The sequence below is a fragment of the Vulpes vulpes genome, chromosome 10, assembly GCF_048418805.1.
Source record: "Vulpes vulpes isolate BD-2025 chromosome 10, VulVul3, whole genome shotgun sequence".
In the NCBI taxonomy this organism is placed as follows: domain Eukaryota; kingdom Metazoa; phylum Chordata; class Mammalia; order Carnivora; family Canidae; genus Vulpes; species Vulpes vulpes.
In genome coordinates, this window is record NC_132789.1 from 24,265,535 (window position 1) to 24,292,110 (window position 26,576).

The 26,576-nt window shown below is 37.2% G+C and overlaps 1 protein-coding gene across 38 annotated transcripts in view; it reads left to right on the plus strand.

Moving 5' to 3' along the window:
- The window catches only part of MTMR3 (myotubularin related protein 3), a 140,161-nt gene that overhangs the window by 52,219 nt on the left and 61,366 nt on the right, over positions 1-26,576 (plus strand). For 9 of the 38 annotated variants that reach the window (XM_072723204.1, XM_072723195.1, XM_072723230.1 and 6 more), the window contains exon 2: positions 22,376-22,532. The exons of 17 other annotated variants lie outside the window; for them this stretch is intronic. The gene's annotated coding sequence lies outside the window, so the exon portion shown is untranslated. Of the gene's footprint in view, positions 1-15,791; positions 15,828-22,375; positions 22,533-26,576 lie in introns of all 38 variants that reach the window. 12 more of the 38 variants (XM_072723208.1, XM_072723217.1, XM_072723222.1 and 9 more) reach the window with 2 other exon arrangements.

Here is a 26,576-nt window from a genome sequence, read left to right on the forward strand (position 1 = left end):
CTATAGTCTATATAATTGTAATTTGGAAGGATTAGGTTTAAGAAGAATAAAAGATTCCTTAACTTGTATAGTTTTATTACAGTATTGACCCTAACCCCATAAAATAAATAAATATTTATTTATATATTTGTTTTTTAACTCTGTATTTGGTTATGCTTGGAAACTTTTAGGTAGTTATAGTCTCATTAATATACTGAACACATAGACTGATTGTCTTATCCGGTCAGCTTTTTGCTTCCTTGCCCTTATATTTGTTTTATTGTGCTGGTGCCCATAACAACACACACTTACAGCCCAGTAATGCAGGGCAAATAGCCTTCCTTCCTTCCCTGGAGGCTTTTCCTGTACTAGATGCCAGCTGTGAGGTTGGTAAGCTTGGGAGTTTAATGGAAAACCTGATTTCCTGACTTTTTCTCCTTTAGGTTAGATTGTCTCGGTGCTGAAATAGGTTTTAAGAAGTGAGTAGAAAGCATTGCCTGGCGTGAGGATATTAAAAAAATTTTAGCTTTAGAGTGAATGGATTTCTTCCTTTGTTAACATCTCAGAAAGTGTTAATGGGTTTAATGTTACTATTTAATAATAGTCTATAGAAGAACATTATTCAGTGACACCCAAGTTTTCAATGAAATAGCCATTTATTTGCCTTGGCAAATTCTCTGTATTTTCTCATATTCCCCAAAACTTGCTTTTCTTTACAGTTCTCCAAGTTGATTTCTTTCTTTTATTACAAAATTTTTTTTTTTAATTTTTAAACTTTTTTTTTTTTTTTTTTTTTTAAGTAATCTCTACATCCAGCGTGGGACTTGAACTTACAACCCTGAGATCAAGAGTTGCATGTTCAGGACGACTGGGTGGCTTAGCATTAAGCATCTGCCTTTGGCTCAGGGTGTGATCTTGGAGTCCCAGGATCGAGTCTCACATAGGGCTCCCTGCATGGAGCCTGCTCCTCCCTCTCTCTCTGTGTCTCTCATGAATAAATAAATAAATAAAATCTTAAAAAAAAAAAAAGTCGCATGTTTCACTGACTGAGCCAGCCAGGCCCCCAAGTTAATTTCTTTGAATAGAATGTAAAGTTATAATATTAAAAAAATATGGTCCCCTTCATCCTTTCCATTTGGGTTTTAAGATGCTTATGTTTTTGATATTACTCCTGTAGCTAAAAGACTTTCTGGAGAATTTGCTGTGATGTTTGGATTTTAAAGACTTATATTTTACTCCCTTTCCAGAACCTTCTATCAAATACTTATACAGCTGACAAAAGATACTTATTGATAATGGATTAAGCTTCATTATTATATATGTGCCATCTTATTTTCTATGTTCTCTTTCTTGTCATTACTAATATTTTAGCTTTACTGTATTTTGTCTTCATCTGGATCTGGCAGTTTTATTATCCTTATTAGCAAAGTTGAATCTCTTTTCTCAGGAGAATGCTGACATTTTAAATGGCTATAAAAATTAATTGTTTGAGTGCCCACTGAGCATAAAGACATTCTTCAGATTTCCTTTCTTTACCACACACCATTTATCTTTGATCACAGTAGTCTTGAGGCTCAGGAGCAACCTCTTCTCTCCTCTGTGCTTGTCTACTCTTTTCTTTCATAAAACTTTAAAGATTTGTTTTTACATAATACTAGTTTTTAGAATCTAATAAAATTTGGTGAATAATAAAATATATTATTTTGAGTCTCAATGAAGTAAACATCAAATTGCATTTCATAAATGTGTGTTAAATGACCTAAATCTGTGAATGATGGATAAACTTCCCAAAGCTTTGTTCTTTTAGTTGAGGATGCTTCAATAGGTATTGACCTTTCTGAAATCTGAGTCTGATTTGGAAACATATGTGTACTTCTGTCATACTTATGAGGAAAAAAATTTGTGTTGATTTGTGAGCCCACAGTTAAATTTTTCTTGGTCATTGGAGTAATGGTGTTTGAAAAATTTTTTTCCTTTTATCCCACAGATTCCTTGGTTAGAACTGGCTTTATATTTTGCAGGGTTCCTTCAAAAAGAAATGTTAAGAATTTCATAATGATTATAGCAGAACATTAAACCAAGCATGGAGTCATGTGACTTCACAGGTTGCACACCCATGAAGCTGGCCCTGTCCTGGTTAATGTGTTCAGTTCTTCAACAGATAATTTTAATCTTTAAAAAGGTTTATTTATTTCTATGAGAGAGCTTGTGTGAGTGGGAGGAGGAGAAAATATTTAGCGTGGACCACCCTGCCCTCCGAAGTGGGGGCTCAGTCTTAACAACTTATGAGATCATGACCTGATCCAGAACTAAGTGTTGGTTGCTAAACTGACAGCCATGCAGGCACCCTGTTTAATAGATAATTTAGAAAAATTGTGTATATTTTCTATTTTTCATGTATAAGTGTATTGAAGTGTATTTGAAGAAAACATTCTCCATACTAGAATTTAAAATAATCTTAAATTGTTTTATGCTAGTTTTATTTTTTTTAAGATTTTATTTGTTCATGAGGGGGAGAGAGAGAGAGAAAGAGAGAGAGAGAAAGAAAGAAAGAGAGAGGGGCAGAGGGAGAAGCAGGCTCCACACAGGGAGCCTGATGTGGGACTCAATCCCAGGACTCCAGGATCACACCCTGGGCCAAAGGCAGGCACTAAACGCCGAGCCACCCAGGCGTCCCTAGTTTTATTTTCTAACTTAAGGTCTGGTTAAGGGAGCACCTGGGTGGTTGAGCATCCGCCTTTGGCTTAGGTCATGATCCCAGGGTATTGGGATCAAGTCCTGCATCAGGCTTCCCACAGGGAGCCTGCTTCTCCCTCTGTGAATGTCTATGTCTCTACTTCTCTGTGAATAAATAAAATCTTAAAAAAAAAAAAAAGAAAGAATAGAGTTGGTGACCTCTGTAGAGTGGTACATATGATCTAATTGTACAACTTTTTCTGAAAATACTATACCTGCTATTTTTGGATGAGGGGAGTTAGAGCCTCTGCGTTAGAATATGATTTTAGGAATTTTTAAAATAGAATTTATATAGTGAAATGCACAGATAGAAGTGTACAGTTTGATTTTTAATAAATGTTTACAACTGTGTAGCCATTCCCTCAATCTTGATAAATAACTTTATATTAGAATGTTCTCTCATGGCCCCCTTCTGGTTATTTCCCCTTTTTCTCCCACTCCAAAACCATGTTTTTGTCAATATAGATTATTCTGTTTTTTTTTTTGTTTTTCAGTTAAATGGAATCAAATAGTATTTATTCTTTTGCAGTTTGCTGCTTTGAGTCAGTCTGGTGCTTTTGAGATTCATCCATGTTGTTCATTTTTATTGCTGAGTAGTATTCCATTGAAGAAATGAACCTATACTTTATCTGATCACCTGATACTGGACATTTTGAGTTCATTCTAGTTTTGAGCTCTTATGAATAAATTTGCTCTGAACATTTGTTTGCAAGCCTTCTTGTGATCACCTGTTTTCACTTCTCTTGGGTTAATATCAAGGAGTGGAATTGCTGGATCGTAGAATACATGGGTGTTTAACTTTATAAGCAACTACTAGACTGTTGTCCCAAGTGGTAATGCCAGGTTTGCACTTTCATGACCTATGTATGAGTTCCAGTTATTCAATATCCTCACATTTGTTCTTGTCTATTTAATTTAGTTATCCTGATGGGTGTGAAAGGGTATCTCATTGTAGTGTTTTCTCTTGCATTTCCCTGATGACTGATAATGATCTACATTTTTTATGTGCTTATTGGCCATCAATAATATCTTTGGTAAGGTTTCCATTAAAATCTTTTGTCTAGAAAAATTTTCTTTTACTGATTTGTGTTTGCTCTTTATATATTTTGGACATGAATTCTTTATCAGATATGTATATATGTATTATTTGTAAATACTTTTCCCACTCTGAATTTGATTTTCTTAATGGTATCTTTAATAAGAGATTTTGACAATTTTTAAAATATTTTTTTTATTGTGAGGAAAATATACATAACAATTTACCATTTTAACTGTTTTATTTTTTTAAAAGATTTATATGAGAGCATGATCAAGAGTAGGGAGGAGGGGCAGAGAGAGAGGGAGAAGCAGACTCCCTGCTGAGCAAGGAGCCTGATGTGTGGCTCAATCCCAGGACCCTGAGATCATGACCTGAGCTGAAAGCAGACATTTAAGTGACTAAGTCACTCAGGCACCCCCCATTTTAACCATTTTTAAAGTGTACAGATCAGTTGTATCATGTATACATGATGTATACATGTATACATGTATACATGATATATGTGTATATGTATACATACATATTTGTATGTATATAACATGTGTCATGATCACTTTGTCATCATTCCAAACATAATCTCTGTATCTCTCTGTACCATTCCAAAATCTCTCTGTATGAGAGATTTTTAAAAAGTTTATTCATTTTAGAGAGGAAGGGAGGGACAGAGGTAGAGGGAGAGAGAGAAAATCCCAGAGTCCTCACCCAGCAGGGAGCACAATGCAGAGCTCTATCCTATGACCCATGGATATGACAGAGCTGAAATCTAGAGTCTGATGCTCAACTGACTGAGCTACCCAGGTACCCCTGGAGATATATATATATATATATATATATATATATATATATATATATATATATATATATTTTTTTTTTTTTTTTTTTTTTTAAGATTTTATTTGTTTATTCATGAGAGACAGAGAGAGAGAGAGAGAGAGAGGCAGGCAGAGACACAGGCAGAGGGAGAAGCAGGCTCCATGCGGGGAGCCTGCCAGGGGACTCGATCCCCGGGTCTCCAGGATCACGCTCTGGGCTGAAGGTGGTGCTAAACTGCTGAGCAACCTGGGCTGCCCTCCCCTGGAGATATTTTTAAAAAGATTTTATTTTTAAGTAATCTCTATACCTATTATGGGGCTCAAATTTATAACCCCAAGATCAAGAGTTACATGCTCTGCCGACTGAGCCAGCCAGGTGCCCCAATAATAAGAGATTTTTTGTATGATTTTTTTTTTTTTTTTTTTTTTAAGAAAGAGAGTGGGGAGGGGCAGAGGGGACCCAAGAGAGAATTTTAAGCTGGCTTTACACTCAGCACAAAGCCATGTGCAGGGCTTGATTTTAGGACCCTGAGATCATGACTTGAGCCAAAATGAAGAGTCTGGCACTTAACCGACTGAACCACCTGGGCACCCCTTTGTATGATGCTTCTTACCAGAGGTCATGAGAATATTTTCTTCTCAAACATTTTTTAAAGATATTTTTGGGCGTGCCTGGCTGGTTCAGTCAGAAGAGCATGTGACTCTTGATCTCAGGGTTGTGAGTTTTAGCTCCACATTGGGTGAGGGATTATTTTTTAAAAATCTTTAAAAAAAAGGATTTATATTTTTGCCTTTCATGGTTATATCAGTAGCCCACTTGATGTTGCTTAAAATTCATGAAACGGGCCAATTGCATTTTTTCCCCATGTGGATATCAGTTAACCCAACACACTATTGAAAGGTCAGTCCTTGCCTTACTGTTCTGCATTACCTCGTTTTTCATAAATTAGGTGTTTGTTTATGTATGGATATGTTTCTTGGCTTCCTGTTTTGTTCCACTGGTCTTTCACACTTTCTTTAGCTAATGTTGTTTAATCTTGATATTTGTTTTATTACTAAATCTTCCCACCTTGGTTCTTCGCTTTTTCCAAGAGCATTTTAGCTGTTCTCAGACCTTTTATGTTTTTAGAATCTTTTCATCATCTTCTCCAAAACAAAATACACTGTGCTGATATTTTGATTTGGATTGTATTGCTTTTCACTTTTTTTTTTAAAGTAATATTTATGGCTACTGTGGGGCTCAGACTCAATGATCCAGAGATCAAGAGTTGTATTCTCTACTGACTGAGCCAGGCTACCTCTCCCCTTGCCTTTTTAAAAAAGATTTATTTATTTAGAGACAGAGCATGCACCCAGAGGGAGAGGAAGAAGCAGGGAGCCCGTCCCAGGGCTTGATCCCAGGATCCTGGGATCATGCCCTGAGCTAAGGCGAACACTTAATCGACTGAGCCACCCAGGCATCTCTCCCCTTTATTTCTAATAATGCTCTCAGGTCTGCTTTATCTTACGTTAGTCCCACACCATTTTTCTCTTTGTTAGTATTTGCATGATAGTTCTTCATTGTCTGTTTTTCAGATTTTCTGTTTCCTCAAATTTCAGTGTGTTTCTAACAGTGTGTGGTTGGCTGTTTAAAAAATTAGAAGTTGGGGCTCCTGGGTGGCTCAGTTAAGTCTCCTACTCTTGATTTTGTCTCTCGTGATCTCAGGGTTGTGAGGTGGAGCCCCACGTTGGCTCTATGCTAGGTATGGAGCCTGCTTAAGACTTTCTCTCCCTCCCTCTCTGCCCTACCCTCCCCCCGCCCCCCAATTTGGAGGCTGATGGAATGTACAACTCTGTCTCTTCAGTTTTGGCAAATAGCCCAAGGGCAGAAGCTGACCCAAGTACTGGACTCCTCTCTGAATTTCAGTCTTCCATCTCAGGGAATTTTATTTTGATAATAGCTCACTGTGTTTTTTAGTTTTTGCTTTTAAGAGAATTTTATTAGTTTTTGGTGCTGAAATCAAGGAATGAACTAGCTTTTTTTTTTTTTAAGATTTTATTTATTCATGAGAGACAGAGAGAGAGAGAGGCAGAGACACAGGCAGAGGGAGAAGCAGGCTGCATGAAGGGAGTCTGATTTGGGACCCAGTCCTGGGACCCCAGAATCATACCCTGGGCCGAAGGCAGGCGCGAAACCGCTGAACCACAAAGGGATCCCTGAACTAGCTTTTTGAGTTGTCTTTAGCACAATTGGTGGTTCGAATTACTCATTGTTGCTGGAAGTGTTTCGTTTTAATAATTTTTATTTTTTCATTTGAGAGAGAGAATGACAGCACAAGCAAGGGGAGAGGGAGAGGGAGAAACAGACTCCCCACTGAGCTGGGAGCCTTATGTGGGACTTGATCCCAGAACCTGGCATGACCTGAGCCGAAGGCAGATGCTCAACAATCTGAGCCACCCAGGTACCCCACTGGAAGTGTTTTAATCTTTATTTGGGTTTTCTGTTTAGGATTCTGAGATAAGATTTTATGTGTTTGGATTCCTTCTGCTTAAAAGTTGGACTTTGTTTACCTAAATAGACTTGGAGGGAGTTGCCTTAGGTTATATAATAGACTGGGGTCAGGGTTGCAATGTGAATTGATGTATTAGAGGTTAAGGTATAACCTTAAGATACACTGTGAAATTTGTTAGTTAAATGCATTTTTGTGACTTAATTTCATCCTGGGATGAAAGCTGCTCTAACTTATGTAATATTACTCCCATTAATTTTGTAGATAACTGACAGAAGGCTTGATCCTTCTGTTGCTAGATTGAGAAGCATTGGCAAAGAAGCAGGAGAAACGTGTAGCAGTGCTGGAATAGAAACAGGGAATGAAGGATCCTGGACAAACTTTGAACCCACTTGAAACTGCCATTTCACCCCAGTGATAATCTGAAACATTGTCTAATTTTTTTTTTTTTTTAAATCTTAGCTCTTTTCAGAGTTGGGTGTAATTGCAAGATGAAATTAGAATTCTAAAGAATCTTGGATCTGCCCATTGGGTAGTGAAAGGAATAATTTCAAAAATAGGTTGTCAGGACATTGGAGTCAAAAAAATTTAGAAAGTAATTTGGTAGTAACTGATTTGAATGCATGGGAAAGATTAAAAACTAGAGATGTACTAGATAAGCTAGAAGCTAACATTTTGCATCGGGAGGGAGACATGATTAACCTAAATTGTGCATATGCACCATGGTATAAAGATCACTTGATTTTTCATTTAATACACATTATCCTTGGGAGTCTGTTTTCTCCTTTTTATCTCCTGCTTTCATTCCTCTTTTCTTTTTTGACTGATACAGACACTAGTGAACTGTTGCAAACCTCAGTTGCTTTACGTTAATATATATCCAGATTATTGAGTTCTATCCCTACCTTTCTATTTTTGTTTTTTATTTTATTTTTTTAGTAGTCTGTACACCCAATGTGGGCCTTGAACTCACAACCCTGATATCAAGAGTCACATGCTCTACTGACTGAGCCAGCCAGGCACTCCCAAATCCAACTTCTTATATGGACACAGAACATGAACAGGACAGGATGAAGATGCATATGGATACTCTGGGGAAGCAGTAGATTGTTTTCTTTATATGATAGTACAGTGACATACATTGAGGAGCAAGTTCATTGTTAGGATTTTTAACTAATGTGAGCAAGGCAGGATACTTGATGAGCCGTAAAACTCTTGAGTGCTAGCCAGCTGATTGGTTACTTTTCTTTTCTTTTCTTTTTTTTTTTTTTAAGATTTTATTTATTTATTCATGAGAGACACACACAGAGAGAGGCAGAGACACAGGCAGAGGGAGAAGCAGACTCCATGCAGGGAGCCCGATGTGGGACTCGATCCTGGGACTCCAGGATCACACCCTGGGCTGAAGGCGGTGCTAAACGCTGAGCCACCGGGGCTGCCCGACTGGTTACTTTTCTTTTTGATAAAACTTTATTTGCAGTAGATCTATATAAATGCTTTATCACAGAACATAAAAATTAGCTGTAGTTGCCATTTTCAATTGGTATATTTCTGGTTTAGGTTTTTTCATTTTTGAAAATGTTTACTCTTATCTCTGACTGAAATAAACATGTTTAACAGTTATAATGAATGAATTGTTAATTGTACTTATTGCTGAAATCACAACGGTCTTTGAATTATAATAAAAGCAGATTTCGGGGATCCCTGGGTGGCTCAGTGGTTTAGCGTCTGCCTTTGGCCCAGGGTGTAATCCTGGAGACCCAGGATCGAGTCCCACGTCAGGCTCCCTGCATGGAGCCTGCTTCTCCCTCTGCCTGTGTCCCTCTGCCTCTCTCTCTATGCATCTCTCATGAATAAATAAATAAAATCTTTAAAAACAACAAAAAGAAAAAGTCAGATTTCTCCAGAAATCAAAGTTAATACAAGATTCATGTTAATTTATTTCTGGAAATGGATTGTTAAAGTATTATTTGAGAAAATATTTGATGACTTATTATAATATTCATAAAATAGAATATTTTACTTTTCTTCTTTGAAGTTGTAATTTTTAAGTATATTAACGTTTTAAATTTCTTAGAAATTATCTAATTTGTAATCTTAGTGTGACAGAAAAAATATGGTATAGTTTGTATTACCATGCTATGAAAGTTTAATTCAAATGAGTGTTTTTTGTCAAGAAGAACTCTTCATTCTCTCTCAAATAAATGAATAAAATCTTAAAAAAATAAAAATAAAAGAAGAAGAAATCTATAAGGGTGCCTGGGTGTCTCAGTCAATTATGCAGCTGCCTTTGGCTCAGGTCATGATCCCAGGATCCTGAGATTGAGCCCCCCTTGGGCTCCCTGCTCAGTGGGAAGTCTGCTTCTCCCCCTCCCCCTGCCCCTCCCCTCTGTTTGTGCTCTCTCTTGTGTGCCTTCTCTCTCTCAAATATAATTTTAAAAAATCTGTAAAACTTTAAAAAGTAAATTTTGTCTATGTAATATCTAATAAGAGTATCTTGTATTCAATTAATATAGGATATAGTAAATGGGATGATTTGTATTTGAGTTACAGTAATGCCCTAATTCTGCCTCTTTAGTTGTTTATAAAAAGAAAACAAGCCTGGCATACATTATTTAATTATGATTTTATTAAGGAAATCAGACTGAATGTGTGAATCATCTGAGTTTGTTTTTCAGGACTCTTAGTTGCGGGTGATAAACTGAATTAGAGCTTAAATAAAAGAACATGTAGCTTTATTGGCCATTGGCAGGATACTGGAGCAGTTCATATAATTGAATAACTGTGGCAGCCAGATAGGGGATTTGGAATTGGGGGTACAGTGTCTTAGTTATTCTAGTTTTGTATCTCTCTGAGCTTTGGTGTGATTTCTGTCCAGCTTCTCCTGGCCGTACAGTCCAGAGTCTCTTCTTCCTCTTGGTGTCTCAGCAATATTTTCCACTGTGTCCTTCCACCAAAAGAAGCAGAAATAGTTCCATTTGTTAAGTGGTTAGGACCAAACAACCTAAGTGTTTATTTCCTAACAGTTTAGCTACTTGAAAAATTGATATATATAATTTGAAAGAAAACATTGTAATTTTAATATTTGTGCCTGTTGGGTAGTATACAATTTTCAAACCTTAGAATCAGATTAGATATTCCAGCTTTTATTCCTGTTTGGCACTGACTTTTATATGATACTTGGCTTTTTTATCATAGCAACTTGCTTAAAGCCCCTGTTTCATAAACATTGAAAGGAATGTTTTTGAGCTAATTTTGAAATTATGAATGACCTCAGTTGTTTGTGTGGTTCACATATGTCAGTTATTTCTGTTTCTCTCAAAAACTTTAAAGTCTCTTTAGTGCCCCTGTGAATATAAAGGTACCCCCAAGGTACCTCAGCACACAGTTTGGAAACCATGATTCTGGAGGAAAGGATTTTTTTAAAAAAACTAATCTTTATGCCCAATGTGGGGCTTGAACTCAGGACCCCAAGATCAGGAGTTACATGTCTACAGATTAAGCCAGCCAACCACAAAAAGAGAAGGATTCAGTTTTTTTTTTTCTCTTTGGATCATGTGATTCAGGAGATAGGCTATAATTTGGTCAACCTGGAGAACTCACCCACTCCAATGCTTAGAAAGGGCATAGTATTCCATTGTATGGCTATATCATTTTACCTGTTTACAGTTGTTTAAAAATTACATAGAGGACATAAATTAACATCTGGTGTATCTCTATTTCTATAGCACAGATTCTATTAAGTCTTACCTGACACTTAAAGTATAAAAAAAATTTGGATTTGAAGTATGATCTCTGTGCTTTCATAATTATCTGGGTAATCAAGAATCAAAGACCTAAACTTAAGAGTTTAAACTATAAAACTGTTGGAAGAAAACACAGAGGAAAAGTTTCACGGCATTGCATTTGGATTTGGCAATGATTTCTTGGATCTAACATCAAAAACACAGGCAGCAAAAGAAAAAGATAAATCGAACTAGGTTAAAAACTTAATGTGCATCAAAGTATACTCTTGAGTGAAAAGGCACCCAGAGAATTGGAGAAAATGTTTGCAAACCATATATCTGTTAAAGGATTACTATCCATGATGTATAAAGAAACACAGCTCAACACCAAAAATCAACCCAACTAAAAAAATGGGCAGAGACTTAAATAGACATTTCTTCAAAGAAGTTACAGAATTAGTAAGCACATGAAAAGATGCTCAACATCACTAGTGGTTAGGGAAATGCAAATCAAAACCATGGGATATTACTTCACATCCATTAGGATGGCTATTATCAAAAAAGTGGAAATGGGTTGATGAGGATATGGAGAAATTAGAACCCTGGTGTATTGCTGGTGGGAATATAAAATGGTACAGCTGTTGAGGGAAAACAGTGTGGTTGTTCCTCCGAAAATTAAACATGGAATTACCATGTGATCTAGCAATTACACTCTTAATTAGATAGATATCTACCCAAAAGAAGTGAAATTGGGGACTAACAGATATTTGTACACCAATATGCATAGCAGCACTATTTACAGTAGCCAAAAGGTAGAAACAATTTAAATGTCTGTCAGTGGATGAATGTATAAACAAAATGTGGTATATACTTACAATGGAGTATTATTCAGCATTAAAAAGGAAGTTGGGGGGGCAGCCCTGGTGGCTCAGTGGTTTATCACCGCCTTCAGCCCAGGGCCTGATCCTGGAGACCTGGGATTGAGTCCCATGTCGGGTTCCCTGCATGGAGCCTGCTTCTCCCTCTGCCTGTGTCTCTGCCTCTCTCTCTCTCTGTGTCTCTCATGAATAAATAAACAAAATCTTAAAAAAATAAAAATAAAAAGGAAGTTAGGGATGATGAAAAAGTTCTAGAAATGGATAGTGGTGATGATTGCACAGCAGTGTGAATGTACTTAAGGTTATTTAGTTGTACACTTTAAATGGTTAAAACTGTAGATACTGTGTATATTTTACCACAGAAAAAAGAAAAACTGAAAAAAAAACCCACTTTAGACATGTACAGTTTGTTTTACTTCAGTTATACCTTAATAAAGTTAAAAAATCTTGGGATATTTGACCCAAAAAATAATTTGTGATGATTTTATTTAAAGATTATGAAATTACAAACTCCATAGCTTTGAAAGTCAGTCCTACAAAGTAATAAGATGCAGACAGGTCTGTGGAACAGACAGAAGCGGTGGATATATTTTAACTTTACAAAAGCTTCTAGTTGTCTCTGGTGGCATCTTCCTCTGTAAGGGATGAAAATATGTCGTATTGCTAAATGGTGCAGAGCAGATTAGAGGTTCCTATTCATTGTTACTGGTGGGTTGCTGTCAGATAAGAGACAACAAATGGTTTTATAAAGAGGTTAGGATTATGCTTTCTACTATATAATGCTCTTAAGTGTGATACAGATGATGAAATGGGGAGTTATGCTCATTAACTTCACAGATGACTTGTCGGCCCTGTCGGCCCCGTGAAGGATGGAATTAGAGTTCAGAATTATCTTGACAAGGGAGTAGAGGTTGTAAAGAATAAAGATTTTTAGGAAGTGTCAAGTAGCATTCTTGCAACAGTGGATGATAAAACACTGATGAAAATCTTTAGTTTGTGGGAAAATGAAACTTAAAGCCATACTGTTCTTTGAAAAATATAGTAGCACATGTAGTATATAAGAAACATATTCTTGGGAAGGGTGGCTCAGCGGTTGAGCATCTGCCTTCGGCTCAAGGCGTGGTCCTGGAGTCCTGGGATTGAGTTCCACATCAGGCTCCTTACATGGAGCCTGCCTCTCCTCCCACTGCCTATGTCTCTCTGCCTCTCTCTGTCTCATGAATAAATAAATAAAAATCTTAAAAAAAAATATTCTCAGTATACAAGGGCTCCTTATTTGGAGTTGCTTTATGAGGACTAGGGTTAGCATCAAATTTTACTATATTTATAAACTTATTGAATGGAGAAGGCACTATTGGCATAGATGTTTTTAATGTAAACTGTGGAGCCAGAATGCTTGGGTTTGAATTCTGGCCTCTTAACTGGTAAAATCTTGGGAAAATTACTTCTCTATATGTCTCTTTTTTCAACTCTGTGTATGTGTTTTAAGAGAGGGAGGGAGGAGAGGGGCAGAGGAAGAGGGAGAGAATCTTAAGCAGACGTCACGCTCAGCATGAGCCCAAATGCTTGGTGTCATGACCCTGAGATCATGGCCTGAGCTGAAATCAAGAGTCGGGTGCTTAACCAACTGAGCCACCCAGGTGCCCCTCAACTGTTTTTCAAAGTATAATGATCACGACCTTATAGAATTATGGGTTTAATTGACTTAATATGTATAATACTTTTAAAACAGTGCCTGGCATGTAGAGAAGTGCTCAATAAAATTAGTTGCTTAAAACATCTTTTTTTTTTTTTTTTTTTTAAGATTTTATTTATTTGAGAGAGAATGGGCAGAGGGGAGGGGCAGAGGGAGAGAGAAAAATTGAGCTGGAAGCTGAATGCCAGGCTCGATCCCAGGACACAGAGATCATGAGCCAAAGGTGGATATTTGACTGACTGAGCCACCCTGGCATCCCTGCTTAAAATATCCTTAACAATTGGTCTCATTTGGCCTGTTAATATGAGATTATACTATTGACAGTGTTTTCTCTCACCTTTTTTTAAAAGATATTATTATTTATTCATGAGAGACACAGAGTAGGAGAGAGGCAGAGACATAGGCAGAGAGAGAAGCAGGCTCCATGTGGGGAACCTGATGTGGGACTCGATCCCACGTCTCCAGGATCACACCCTGGGCCAAAGGCAGGTGCCAAACCCAGGCATTCCTCTCTCACCATTCTTACTGTCACTGTAAAAACAAACAAACAAAAAAACCCAACATCATTTAAAAAATTGGTCTTGTTTTTTCTAACCACCATGCCCAATATTGTTACCATTGCTTTCTGGTGCCTAGAATTAACTCTTCACGTGGATGCAGTACCGTTCAGATTCTTTGCCAGTTATCAGAAAGTGTTAAATATATATGACTGAAAAATTATCTCGACTTCAAGTTGGAAGAAACTATGTAGTCTCACCAATTTGTGAAGCTATTTACTCTTCATCTATTCAAGAGAAGTTGAGTAAAGGACAGAAGGAATCCAGTTTTCAGGGAGAGACAAAATTATTACACAAAGAATGGAATGTAAAAAGGACTTTTTAGGGACACCTGGGTGGTTCAGTGGTTTAGCGTCTGCCTTTGGCTCAGGGCATGATCCTGAGGTCCTAGGATCGAATCCCTTATCAGGCTTCCTGCAAGAAGCCTTGTTTCTCCTTCTGCCTGTGTCTCTGCCTCTCTCTCTCTGTGTGTCTCATGAATAAATTAAAAAAATATTTTTTTTTGAAAAGGAGTTTTTAGAAATGGCTTGATCATAAGAACTCCTGCTTTTATATGATGGCCTCAAAGAAATCAGAGGATTAAAACCACCTTCCTCTTGTCACTTTTATATTCCATATCCCTGTCTTCAAGCAGTGTTTATCTGTACAAAAACCAGCCTCATTTTATACAAAAGTGGCATTTTTCTCCCCAAAAGTGGCATTTTTATTAATACCAGTTTAGGACTAATAACTGCAGCTATTACTAAGTTCCTAGTTCCTTCAAGAAGTCTTTATGTGTTAGTCAAATGACAGTATACTATTAATTATCATGTTTTACCTATTTTCACTTTGGAACGTGAAAGCAGAAAGCATGTTAGTTTTCCCCTGATTGTCATGAGAATTATCACATATAACTATTTTTAATTGCTTACAAGAAAATTTTTTATAATCTATCCCAAAACCCTTAAGGGGAACTAAAATATTCTTTCATTGACTAATCAAAACATTTTGAGTAGCTCTTGAGGGAACTTGCAGACTATGTGTGTTTTCATAGTGGAGAAAGGGAAGGAGAGGTATTTGGGGAGAGGGAGAAGTGGAATTGGATGAAAGAGAATAAATGTTAAATAATGTGTACCTACAAAAATGCAGTAAAAGTTTAGTGGCTTAAATATTAGATGAAGTCTGATGATCTGATTGGTAGAAAAGAGGCCAGCCTGTGTATAGAAAACAAACAATGGCAAGGAATTTGGAATGAACATAGAATGTCCTAGAGGGGAAGAGTAAGATCCTCATTTGAGGGAGACCTGGTTGTTTGAGAGGGAAGGGCCTGCCTCATTTTGGAGAAAGGGCTTGTTGTTGAGAGGGCTGCTCGAGCTCTTGACAAATATAGGGATAGTATCCTGAGAGTTCATTGATAATGTGTAGAGAATAGTGGTTAATGTTGCTTGGCTCACTCAGTTAAGTGATTTCTTCTTTTTCCTAAGTCTCCAATGCCTATAACTAGAATTTTTGCTTTAGCAAAATCACATACTTTAAAATTTTGAACTTTGAAGGTTTATAATGCATATTGGAAACTTATAAACCAGTTTAAGGGCTTATTCTATATGAAAACAGGCAGGTTAGAACTGTTGCATTTATAGTAAGAACTAGAAAGGTTCTAGTTTTAAATGGTTTTTAAATGGACGTGAGGTTTTAAATGGACGTGAGTGTGCTTGAAACATTTATTTAATGGGTAGGTATACAGAAGGCCATGGTTAATTTCTTGTATCTACCTAAATTTTTTTTTTTTAATTCAGAAAGTAATTATTGAGCATGTTTCTCATCCTTGTCAGAATTAGTTTTCATGTGATTTGAAGATACTAGCACAGTAACTCTCTTCTAATGTTACCTCCACTTTACAGATGAGGAAACTTCGTGAACTTCCCAAACTGATGCAAGTAAGTTTAGAGTCAAAATTCACCTCCAAAACAGTTTGATTCCAGAACCTATAATCTTCCTTAATAAGCTATATTGTAGTGCCTATCATTAACGCATAGTATAAGGCCCTTAGGTTCTGTTGTTGAGTAGGAAAATGACCTTAGAGAAAAATAATAGTCTGTCTAGTAGAACAGAATGAAATGTAAATAATTATAATGAAACTTAGTATTATAAAATAGAGCTATATTGAAAGTGCATATGGACTCTGCAGGGAAGCTTTCACAGTGAAAGCTTTGTTTTCAAGGGAGAATTAAAGGATACATAGTATTTACCCAAATAGATAAAGCCTTATGAGTGTAAATCAGCAGAGGTAATAGCAGTGACAAAAGATCATGCGTGGAAAATTTAAAGTCAGCTTCAAGTTGTTCATTCTGGATATAAATGTCGTAGGGCATATTTTCTTTGAGCAGGGATGTTTTTAGTGACACTTCTATTGATGGGATTGTATATGCCAGGTGATGTTAAAAGAGTAACTGACCAGAACCAATTCTATTGTAACTTCAGTTGTAACTCATTCTTAGATAATTAAGGTCTAAATTAATTCAAATGTTTGAGCATCAGTTAGCTAGACCATATGGTGGTGATACTGGTGGTATGGAGTGGAAAGATGGAAATTGAGCATTTCAGGGAAAGCAATAGGAATTGCTGTCAGATCTTGTTACTGGAAATATCAAATGATTGCTAGCCTTGAAATCCTAGGCCTACCAAGATTTCCAATGGAGTATGAAGAAGGAATGTTAGGGGGGAGAGGATGGAAACTGATTTTGTTAATGATATGTAGAGTTAGCATATGTACTACAATGACAGTCCAGAAGAAACCCTGTACCCTCTGGTACTGCTAGTAATTGCATTTGGGATTGGGGAAGATGCCAAAACTCTCTGGTGGTAGCAGAAACCTTAAAGAAAGAGGTTTATCATTTGTCTGGGGGAAGGACTAGATACAATTGCATGTGGCCCTGGTCAGGTCTGCTTATGAATGATTTCAGACTTAATGTATTGAATAGATAAGTCTTGTGAAGAAAAAATGAGAGAATAAAACAGCTTGAAGAAAGATAGTTATGAATTTCTATATATGAAGGATTTTTAATAGCATACAGTACTGTATTACCTAGACCTCTCATTAATAGATTACCTACATGATTTTTTTTTTTTTTTTTTTTTTTTTTGGTATCTGAATGCTAAATGGGAATGCATCTTTTTTTTTTTTTTTTTTTTTAAATTTTTTATTTATTTATGATAGTCACAGAGAGAGAGAGAGAGGCAGAGACACAGGCAGAGGGAGAAGCAGGCTCCATGCACCGGGAGCCTGACGTGGGATTCGATCCCGGGTCTCCAGGATCGCGCCCTGGGCCAAAGGCAGGCGCTAAACCGCTGCGCCACCCAGGGATCCCGGGAATGCATCTTAAAATCAGTGGCATGTTGGAGTTTTTTTCCTTAGTGGTTTGTAAATTTAATAGTGTGCTTTGAATTTGATGGCATCTGAGTCAATAAAATGCAGAATGTTCTTTTCAGTGCTCATTAGCATAAATACAGGGTTTTGTTCTGTTTTGTTTTGTTTTTTTAAAGGTATTTGTGTTCCATTTAAGTCATCTCAGGTACTGCCAATGGTCTGTATACCACACGATGGAAACACTGGTAATTGAAAATAAAGCTATGCTATAGAATGTAGGGTTTAGATTAAATATTGAGGCTGTAAATCATACAGAAAAAAAAATGTAAGCTCTTTCTAAGGTCTTTTATTTCTTTGTATTTTAGCATATGTAGTGTTCTGATTGAGAACAGTAGTATGGGGGGGCACCTGGGTGGCTCTGTCAGTTGAGTTTGCCTTTGGCTTGGGTCATGATCCCAGAGTCCTGGAATCAAGACCCAACTTAGGCTCTCTGCTCAGTGGGGAGCCTGCTTCTCCCTCTCCTCTGTTTCTCTCCCTGCTTGTGCATGCTCTCTCTCTGTCGAATAAATAAAAGCATAAAAAAAACCCAAACGGGTGTCTTGGTGGCTCAATTGGTTGGGTGTCTGCCTTGGGCTTAGATCATGATCCTAGGGTCCTGGGATGGAGCCCCGTATCAGGCTCCCTGCTTGGGGCGGGGGGGGTGGGGGCTGCTTCTCCCTCTCCCTCTCTCTGCTTGTGCTCTCTCTCTGTCAAATAAATATATAAAATCTTTAAGAAAACAAAAACAGTAGTACACAATGTGTTGTTCAGTCATAGGCCTGCTGTTGTTTACCAGAGAGGTGGTTAAATGCATTATTTTTTCTGCCTCTTCGAGACATTAGTTCCTCAGACAAACTATTTTCAGATTGAAAAATGCAAGAAACTTATGAGTGGTATTGATTGACCTTAGAGGTGTGATGTTATTCTTAATAGTTATGATTACATGGTTATTAGAAACTTGAGAATTTGAATTGTCTGTGTAGATTGATTTTTTCATACTGAATTGAATAGTACTTAAGTTTGTGATGTATAAACAATATACTTGGAATACTCCATAATTTGTACAGAATAGGTTTAGATTAGGCTGTGTGTTTGAGAAATTTTTTATCTTGTTTTAGAGAATATTTTACCAATATTTTGTTTTATTTTTAAAGATTTATTTATTTATTTATTTATTTATTTATTTATTTATTTATTGAGACACACACACACACACACACACACACACACACACACACACAGAGGCGCAGAGACACAGGCAGAGGGAGAAGCAGGCTCCATGCAGGGAACCTGATGTGGGACTTGATCCCGATCCCAGATGGCCAGGATCACACCCCAGGCTGCAGGCAGTGCTAAACCCTTGCGCCACCTGGGCTGCTCCAATATTTTATTTAAAAAAATTTTACCGATATTTTAATGTTTAGTATGAATAGTAATTTAAGCCAGTATGCTTTTTTATTACCCTTGCTCTCCTTTAATGGGTTAAAAGCAAAATGATAGCTTAAGAATTTTTTTAAATTCAAAATTTAGTTTTTGTCTTCATTATGAATCCATGACTTGAGGTTTGGGAGTGGTTATTTAAATATAGTTATTTAAAAACAAAAAGGGAGAAGTCTCTTTTGCTTCACAGCTTGTTTCTTATTAGCCCTGGTTTAACGTAGTACCTTTGCCTTCCTTTTCTTTAAAGCATGTTGATGAATTCTACTTCTTGACTTTAGCTGGAAAAGTTTTTTTTCCCTCCTTGTATGTATTTAGGTGGTAATCACATGTTTCTCTCTGTTTACATGAGATAGATGTTACTAATTTAAAAGAGTGAGTCTTTTGTATGGTCTAAAAGATGGTCTTTTTGTTTTTAATTCATGAGAGACACAGAGAGGCAGAGACATAGGCAGAGGGAGAAACAGGCTCCCCGTGGGGAACCCGAGTGGGACTTAATCCCGTGATCTTGACTGAGCCAAAGGCAGACACTCAACCACTGAGCCACCCAGGTATCCCTAAAAGGATAGTCTTAAGAAAATGGTGTTCTGGTCGAGACAATTTTTGGTATTTTGGCTATTTAATAATGGAGAACTGCTTCAAAAGAGTAGGTATTTGAACTTGCCATTTTAAACAGAGCCTGGTTACTGGATGTTACTGGGTTTTTATTGGCTTGCTTTCAAAAATATGAGTAGCCCCCTACCTAATTGCCAGAATATTAATTTGAACTAGGCCAGTAGAAGATTGATTCTTTTCATTGCACGCAGTCTCTATTACTTGAATTTTGTCTCTCTTCTCTTGAGTGTACCTGTTGGCTAGCTGGATTTGGACAGTTTTTAATTGTGAATATGGCAACTAAAAATTCAAATCTGTTTTTTCATTAAGTGTATGCATAAAAGATGGATTTGCATTTTCATTCAGGTTTCTATTCCTTGTCCATATTTATTCATTCATTCATTCATTCATTCATTTAATTATTATTTTTTAAAGATTTTTATTCTTGAGAGAGACAGAGAGTGAGTCCGAGACACAGGCAGAGGGAGAAGCAGGCTCCATCCTGGGAGCCCGACGTGGGACTCGATTCTGGGTCCCCAGGATCATGCCCCGGGCTGAAGGCAGGCACTAAACCGCTGAGCCACCCGGGCTGCCCCTCCTTGTCCATTTTTTAGAAAATATTTTATTTATTAGAGAGTGTGAGAGAGCATGAGCCAGGGGGAGGGGCAGAGGGAGAGGGCAAACCAGACTCCCCACTGAGCACGGAGCCCACCGCAGGGCTCCATCCCAGTGTCCTGAGATCATGACCTGAACCAAAGGCAGACCCTTAACTGCTTGAGCCACACAGGCACCCCTGGCTCCTTATTTTGATGTTTCTTACTCTGCATAAAACTGAGTGGAGAGAACCAGAAGCTTGGACAGTCTGTTTACAGACTGGGAGAGGAACATTCCTAAATATTATATTAATATACTAATGAGCAATATGCAGATAGCTGGGTTTGGGACACTGATAGGTATTTTTTGGAAGAATGTAGTTTACTTTCACTTTTCCTAGAATTGGTGTTAAACGTCTTAAGTACTTTGGCAAAACAGAAAAATCATGCTCATTTCTACATGGGCACACTATTGAGTTCCCATGGTAAACTGACCTTCAAATTAAGTTTTCTTTCTAGAAAAGAAACCCCTTATGCAGCTGTGAGTGGGGAGGGTTGTTGTAAAAAAGGTGGGGTTCGGAGATTCTATTTTTGTTCCTTTAGGGCAGGGTCCTGGAGCAAAGCATATTAGAATAAGCAGTGTAAATCTGCAGGTTTCAAAATGACACTGATGTGTTAAATTTTGCCTAGTTTTTTAGTTGCCTTTTAAAAAAAATTACATTTTTGGTTTTTGCTACCTCATTTGATTAGTGTTCTTTTTCTATTGAGTACATAAGAAATAGGAGTTCATAATTTAAACTTCTAAAAACTTTTTGAGACCCTATTATAAAACTCTTTGTCTTCATAGGGATTGGTCATTTAGGGGTTTTGTCCCAAAAAATGCAGTTAAAGTTTTATTCTTTGGACAGTAGAAAGCAGGGACAGAGTCTACAACTCATGGTAAGAGATAATCATACTAAATACCTTAAGGGGGAACATTATAATTAGGAAAATTTAAATTTCCATGATGAGCTATGGATTTCTGGAGTAGGAATGTTTTTTCTTTCTTTTTCTATTTCTTTTTATTATTTTTTTTAAAAGATTTTACTTGAGAGGCTGCATGAGCAGAGGAACAGAGGGAGAAGGAGAAGCAGAATCTCCACTGAGTGGGGAGTCCAACATGGGGCTTGATCCTAGGGCCCCTAGAGTCATGACCTGAGCCAAAGGCAGAGGATGCTTAACGCTTAACCGACTAAGCTACCCACAGGTGCCCCTCTTTTTTTTTTTTTAATAGAATGTTGACTTCCGCATTGCCTTTGAGAGCTCTGATTTGGGGCAAGGTAGGGGAGAAGAAAGGAGGGATGCAAGGGGAAACAAAGTTTACTTCCTTCTTCTTTATCACAGGTTAACTGGGAGCAAGGAGCAGGACATTAATATGAGTGTGCAGGAATTTACTTTATGTCAAATTCCCAAAGATAGACCTCAGAACTAGTCAAAGAAGCAAAAGTCAGGAAACACTTTTCCGACATTGAAGCTAGTCTTTCTGATCTTTCCATAGTGATTATAAATATTGAACCTACCCTCTGGTACTTAAATAAAATGATCTACTTGGCTTTAAAAGTTCAGTTAATTTCTAGTGATTTGAATACTTGGATTATTTATCCTCTTTTCTTAAGCTCCCAGACTTAAGTATTTCTTCTATTTTCTGTTAAATTTAAGGGTTTTTTTTCTTTCTTAGGAGATAGGGAATGTTTCACTTAAGATGATGAACTTAAATACTGCCTTATAAAATTAGATTGTGTTTTATTATTTTTTTAAAGATTTTATTTATTTGAGAGAGAGATAGCAACAGAGAGCACAAGTGAGGGAGAAGCAGGCCCCCCACCTAGCAGAGAGCCCTATGGATCATGACCTGAGCCAAAGGCAGATGCTTACCTACTGAGCCACCTAGGCGCCCCTAAAATTAGATTTTAAATTCTTGATTTCAGTAGTAAAATGATGCCTACCATGTGATGTCCCATGGAGACCAAGTCAGAAAATTGTGTTACAAATTACACATAGAAATTCCTTACAATCCTATTAATAATTTATCTGAGTAGTATGAAGTGAATGTGTTCTGTTGTAGAAGTGATTATAAAGAGCAAGTCAGAACACTAAATCTTCACATTTTTAAAAAGAAAGATTTTATTTATTTATTTATTTATTTGACAGAGCACAAGCAGGGGGGGAGCAGCAGGCAGAGAGAGAGAGAGAGAGGAAGAAGCAGGTTCCCTGCTGAGCAAGAAGTGGGATATGGGGCTTGATCCCAGGACATTGGGATCATGACCAGAGCCAAAGGGAGACGCTTAACTTACTGAGCCATCCAGGCACCCCAAATCTTTACATTCTTAAAATTATAATTGTTCCCCTTTTTAGAAGATTGTATGTGATTCACCGTTTTTTTTTTTTTTAAGGTATATTTATTTATTTATTTTAGAGAATGCTGCAAATGTGAGTTGGGGACAGGACAGAGGGAGAGGACCTTCAAGCAGACTCTTACTGAACACCGAACTGAAGTGGGGCCTGATCTCAAGACCCATGAGATCATGACCTGAGCAGAAGCCAAGAGTTGGTCGCTTATCTGAGCCACCCAGGTGCCACTGTGATCCATGGTTTTATTTATTTATTTATTTATTTATTTATTTATTTATTTATTTATTTATTTATTTAATCCATGGTTTTAATCTTTGCTGGTCACCATCAGAAAATATCTTTTAAAAAAAAAAAAAAAAAAAAGAAAAAGAAAATATCTTCACCAAGACGTTATATACGATTTATGTACCCCTGCCCCTCCTTTCTTCCCCTGTTGTGTAAGGATTAAGTTTAAAAGGAAGATACTTGTACGTTAAATGATTTTAAAAGGTACAAATAAGGGATTCCTGGGTGGTTCAGTCCTCAGTTGGTTAAGCTCTGCCTTAGGCTCAGATCATGATCCCAGGGTTGGGTGGATCGAGCTTCAAGTTTGGCTCCCTAGTCAGCGTGGAGTCTGCTTTCCCTTTCCTTCTGCCACTTCCCCTGCTTGTGCTCTCACTTTCTCTGTCAAATAAATAAAATATTTTTAAAAAGGTATAAATTTGGCAGCCCGGGTAGCTCAGTGGTTTAGCGCCGCCTTCAGCCCGGGGCCTGATCATGGAGGCCCCGGGATCGAGTCCCACATCGTGCTCCTGCATGGAGCCTGCTTCTCCGTCTGTGTCTCTGCCTCTCTCTCTCTCTCCCTCTCTGTGCCTCAAATGAATAAATAAATAAATAAATAAAAATCTTTTAAAAAAAAGGTATTAAATCAAATTTGCTAAAATCGGCTTGATCACAGTTAATCTTTTCTGAGAACATGGTTGTGGCTTCCTTTTGCCTACTTGAGATGGGAAAAGCAGTAACATCCATCTGAAGTGCAGCTAAACTTTGATGTCTAAGAATGCTAGAGCACAATTACTTTGCTTTTGGTCTCACATTCTGGGGTTCCCTTTTGGGAAAGCAGCTGTCAGTGTTTCAGCCACTTAAATGCCAACAGATGATCTTAAGTATTGATCACCAACCCAACTGTTTGAAATTCTGTGTATTGCAGAGCTTCCTTTGAGAAATGTATTCAGAGTTTTATCCCACCTTTAACCCCACCCAAACAACCATATATATACATATATACATGTACATATATATAGAATATAAAATGAACTATACTGTGTACCACTAGTGTAGTGACAGATTATACAAGATTGATCTTTGGTGGTTATATATTGAAACAAAGCTTTTTTTAAATTATTTTGAACATTATCTTAAGTGTTGCTTGTTCAAGAGACTTACTATCAGCGAAAGGCTCTTTGATACAGAAATGTGATTATAACGTGGGGTAAGTGACAGTTCTGGAACTTACTGCATTTTTGTTTTTCAAGGAGAAGATGGTTGTTTTTTGGTTAGGAAATGATAATATTTTAGCTGCTTATCTGTGCTCTACAGCTGGCAGAGGAATGCACACGGATCATGAATTTGCGTCTGGATCCCGCAAAACTCACAGACATTAGTGTTTCCAAAAGAGGTAGAAAAGACATATAGAGTCTTTCTCATCATCTTGTTTAGAGATTTCACTGAATGAGATCACTGATTCAAATTTATATTTATTTTTCCTTTTTCAAAGCATGGACCTAATAGGTATGGGAGAAAAGTCACACTGTGGGCATGCAGCCATGTGAGAATATTACAGTTGACACTAGAATTGCAGCTCCTTTAAGGATAGGAACTTTGTTTTGTTGACTGCTGCATCATTCCTAGTGCCTAGAATAGTGCCTACCACCTCTAAATATTTATCAAATAAATGAACCTCTACCACAGTGAACTTGTCATGATAGGTGAATGCAGCCATGCTTTTTGAACTCTGTTTTATTTATAGTTGACTTCAGCAGCAAAGGTTTTAGAAAACCTGAGGTTTGAACTTCTATTCAAGGAGTAAGACCAAGCCACAGTAATTTTACTCAGCCGATAAATAAAATACTCAGCTGATAAATCATCTCCCCACCATGGAATAATTCCACCCAGCATGCCACAGAGTCCTAGTTTGGGAAGGTCATCTATCAGATATCTGAAAGGTTTTTAGGCATAAATGAGGAAACATGAAGAAACCGAAAAGCTTGCTTAAAGTAGTGGCAGTTGAACTTAAAATTTAACGTCTCTGAATTGTTTTATATTGCCTCCACACTCAAATTTTGCTCTGAATCTGTTTCTTAATATGCAGTGCATGTGTAAGAAAAGGCATTTCTTCTACATACAGTGAAAATAAAAGATTCCTCTAAATTATTCAGTGTTGCCTTCTTAAAGTTTTGAATTCTTAATTACCTTGCATTTGAAAGTGAGCTAGGACTATGTAAAACAGTCCATTGTCCTTTTAAAGTTAAAATGTACACTAGACAAAAAAGGGCTGCCACCTGTGTTTAGCCTCCTCCACCCAACATTTTAAAATGCCTGGCCTGAGTCTTAGTTTTCCTCATGAATTGATTCAATCTGATTAGTGTTTGTAGTTTGAATTATTTTATTATACAAATGGCCCAAATTCTCTTTGCCTTGTTGAAGCCGGTATGGTACTTATTTGAATATATTCGGTATATATTTAGGGTAGCCCAAACCTAATTGTTCTTACTCTGTGAGGTATGTGTATATATGACTGTATCATGGGATACCTCCTGCTCTCATTGGAAGGTAGCTTATGGCACCAGAGAGCTTCTTTCAGACTTACCTTTGCATGGCCTTTATCTAGCAAATAGCCCTAAGAGGTGTGGGCAGTTTTTTGTTGTTGTTGTTGACAGTGTTTCACAATGACATCCTTGTTTCCAGCCAAGTAGTTTGTGGTTATTGGTAAGAAGAGTCATTGCCAGTATTGAAGCAGAGCTGCCTGAACTTTTTTTGTTCAAACTGCCTGTTGTTTGGTCCATCTCTTGGAACTTTACACCTGTGAAAACTTTACACAAACGTTTCTGTATTGATGGACTTCTCATATGTTTGACAGAATAAATCATCAAGTAATTTAAAACATGTCAAATGATTTTTATAGTAGATACAGTGATTTCCTTGAATTCAATTTAGCACCTTGAATTAAGTCAATTCATTATTACCCCTAGGCTTGACCTGTCTCTTGAATTTAATCCCTCCCACCCCCCTACTTGCTGGGTATATGTCTCCTTAACATTGCTTCCTTGGAGCTACCTTTCATTTTTTAAAACCATTTTATTTACTTTTAAGTAATCTCTGTACCCAATATGGGACTCAAGCTCATGACCCTGAGATCAAGAGTTACATGCTTTTCTAACGGACCCAGCTAGGAGTCCCACCTTTCATTTTTTAATGATAATGTCCTTTGTCCACTCACCACAAGACATAAGATTTTGCAGTTATCTTTGACACTTGCTCAGACTCTTTTTTCCCCCCCATTTCTAATCAATTACTAAAAATTAATGCTTTTACCCGCTTTGATGTCTTCCTCTGCATTTTCGCTACAGTTGAGATATTAGGCTGTTAGCATTTCATATCTGAACTACTAGTCCAGGAATATCCTAACTCAGTTTTCCCCTCTAGACCATTCTACATGTTCCTTGCTACTGTTTAACACCACCACTTTCATGTTATTATTTTCCTACTTATAAAGCTCTTGATTTCACACCATTGAATAAATCTGACTCCTTAGCCTGCTATTGAAGGCCTCCCGTTGTGTCCTGCCTCTCTAGTCTTCTCTTCTTGAACACTCTCTTGATATTCTGATCTCTATTTCTCAAAAATGCCCCATTTTCTTCCTACTGTGGTATTCATAGCCATTCTCTCTTGAATTATTCGGGTCCTTTCCTTCTCTTTATTTAGGTCCCATCCAGTCTATAAAACCTGGTTGAAATTCTTCATCTGCTGTGAAGTCTCCCTTCACTGTCCCTTCTCTGAACTCTGAGCACATGCATGTCATTGGATGGTTAACCTTGTAGTACTCTGATACTTTCTGAGTTACAGTGAGCTATGTTTTATCATTTTTCGTTTGTAATACTTTTTAAGGGAAATGTATCTTCACATACATTATGTTTTGATTTTTTTTCTTGAAGATAGAGACTGGGCATATCTTATTTTTACCAAATGATTCATTATTATTTTAAAGTAAAAATCATAGATAATAT